Here is a 2,754-nt window from a genome sequence, read left to right as displayed (position 1 = left end):
CCCTGGGCTCCATATTCCCCCAGGAGCGAACGTGGCATTACTAATAGCCTTCCGGCTCCTCCGGCAAGCCATGAGGTAGTCGTTCACCCCTTCCCAGTTCCCCACTGGGAACGGAGGGTAAGGGCGTGGCTGGAGGGGGTTACAGAGAGGCACCCCCTGTTTAGGGAGCTCGTCCCCTCCGAAACCAACCCCACTAGTTCCTTGGGATGGGGGTGTCGGGATGTCAGGCAGAGGGGAGGATAAAACCAGTTCAGCAGATCCGAATTCAATACCTCCCGAGGGGGGAGTCCGGTCGGGGCACGGCCTCTTCACTTGGCGCCTTTGGTTGCTTGAGAGAAGGTGGCACAAGTCGACACCAGACATTATGGCTACTAAAAGGAAATCAGTGTTAGTCCGGTAAGAGTGAATATATATATATATATATATATATATATATATATATATATATATATATATATATATATTGCATGTGAATAGTGTCATGACAAAAACCATGCAACCTAAAAGGACAACCTACCCGGGCTCTTGCCGACCTGCATGAGCTTCTCCTCAGCCAAGTAGTCCAAACATAGGAAGCCTACCGATGCCTAGGACAACATCATTTTCTGAGTTTTGGGGTCCAGTTCAGCCCCGGGGTCCTGGATAGCACCCCTCCAAGAAGTTGGGAAGGGCCACCCCTCGGGGCTACGGACCACAAAGTAATCCTGCTTCTAGGCGGGAATCTTATTCAGTAGCTTGTACAAGAGCTTATAGCCGTGGCGGGGAGAGAGGTAGTAAAAGCGCCTCTCTGGTGGAACCCTAGGAGCAGCATTTTTTATACAAAGAATAGAGGCAAAAATGTCAAGGTTCAAGCGAAGACAGTACTCATGACACAAAGATATAGTTCCAACCATGTTCCGAATGGCGTTGGGATGAAGCTGATCGATGGTGACGTTAAAATGATTTAGCACCTCCAGTATGAAGGGGTGCAGGGGGAGACGCAGGCCAGCCTCGAGCTGTTCCTAGAAGATAACTATGTCAGTGGGACCATGCTCCCAAGGGAAGTTGCCAGTAGGGAGGCTGTAGGCCAGGTCCCCAGGGAGGCGAAAGTAGCGGATTAGAGACCTGAGTCTCTCCGCTGTAATGGAGGAGGGGCCAAAAGTGTCAGGCTCCCTCCCCCGAGAAGTTGATGCTACATCACCAGAGGCCTCCCGAGCCTCGGGGACCTGATCCCAAGCTCCCCCCGAGCTCGAGGGAGCATTGTCATCCTGGTTATCGCCTCGGTGGTAGGTGTGGTATGGGTACCCAAACATGATTGACAGTGCTTGGGACTCACCAGAAGAGGCAAAATGAAGTAAACTGAGGAGCTTGGGTAGACTAGATGAATGTGCGACCTCAGAATCCGAAGACAGCAAGATGGTGTGAGAGAAAATGAGGCCCAGAGGGCCCTTCTATTTATAGTCTCCACCCCTCCAAATCGATGGCTCAGGTCAAAGCAGATCCAATGGTTCGCAGGCGCACTGATCGCACGCCTCCTGAAAATTGAAGGTGATTGGCGGCACGTCTTCCACGATTAAGGTAATGACGGCCACACGACGTCTGGAGTTAAGAGCCACTTCAGTACGTTTTCAGAATTCGGAAAGTCAGGAAAGTCAGAAAATTTCTTGATTCCTGCGAATGCATTTAATGTGAGTAGTCAATCAAGTTTGAATTTCGGTCAAAACAGTTCATCACGCTTCATGAACTCCTCGCGCTAAGGCAATGCTCTCAGCTCAAGGAGTGGGGGGCAATTGATGGAGGATGATTTGACCCGACCTATGAAATGGTGACACATGGACACTGACTTAGCACGAGCGATAACTCAGCATTGTAGCCTGGTGCGACCAAGTGACGGGCCCATAAAGCAGCTCGCTACATTGTAGCTCACAAAAGGAGGAGCTCGCCACAACGTGAGCTCCGGGTTCCTCGAGCTACCTTTGAAGGGATACTTCGAGGCAACTTTAGCTCGCGAACTAAGGGAACTAGCTCGCCCGAGCTCCCAAGCAGACAAGTCATCCCAAGAACCAATTCTATTAAGGGTGATCCTGAAGTGTTCCGAGCTCACTACAAAGTAGCTCGCGAATGAGCCGCATGGGCATTCCTCAGGAAGCTTCTATCTGACAAGCCGTACCGATCAGACTGCGCCACATCCCTTATTGACGGTGAAGTCCCCATCCTTTTGACAGTCTGTGTCCACGTCTCTCAGTAGGCAGAGGCATGTCTGCCACTTTGGAGACGTGCCACTCACCCAAGCGAGAAGTACGTCACAACGGCCACCTGCGCAGCCCTAGCAGGTAACTGCTGTGGCCGGAACCCAGTGGCGGTTATGCCCGACTTGACATGAACGCCCCATTAAAAAGCCCTTAGGGCCGAAGAGAAACTTCTTCTGGAGACTTCTAATCTTTCGAATATAGTGATAACGCGCTATCTACACTCTTAGCCTTCGCCTTCTCTTTGCTTCTCCTATCGAGTACTAACTTAAGCATCGGAGTGTTCCCATCGGGCAAGCCCCTAGGGATTTTTCTTCTTCTTCATCTCAGGTATCTTCCAGGAGCCACGCGAGTGCCAGCCAGGAGTGACCAGATCGCGCTACATCAATTATGTATAAATTTATTTTGTTTTGTTATTTAATAGAAAATTTTCAATAATTAATGAAGATTAAACTACTATTAGTGAAATTTTTAAATTTAATTATTGTTCTTATTGTACTTATTTTATAACTTGTTGATTAATGTT

The sequence above is a fragment of the Nelumbo lutea genome, chromosome 1 (assembly GCF_056320005.1).
Source record: "Nelumbo lutea isolate HS-2025 chromosome 1, American lotus-T2T, whole genome shotgun sequence".
In the NCBI taxonomy this organism is placed as follows: domain Eukaryota; kingdom Viridiplantae; phylum Streptophyta; class Magnoliopsida; order Proteales; family Nelumbonaceae; genus Nelumbo; species Nelumbo lutea.
Note: the sequence above shows the minus strand (reverse complement) of the source record.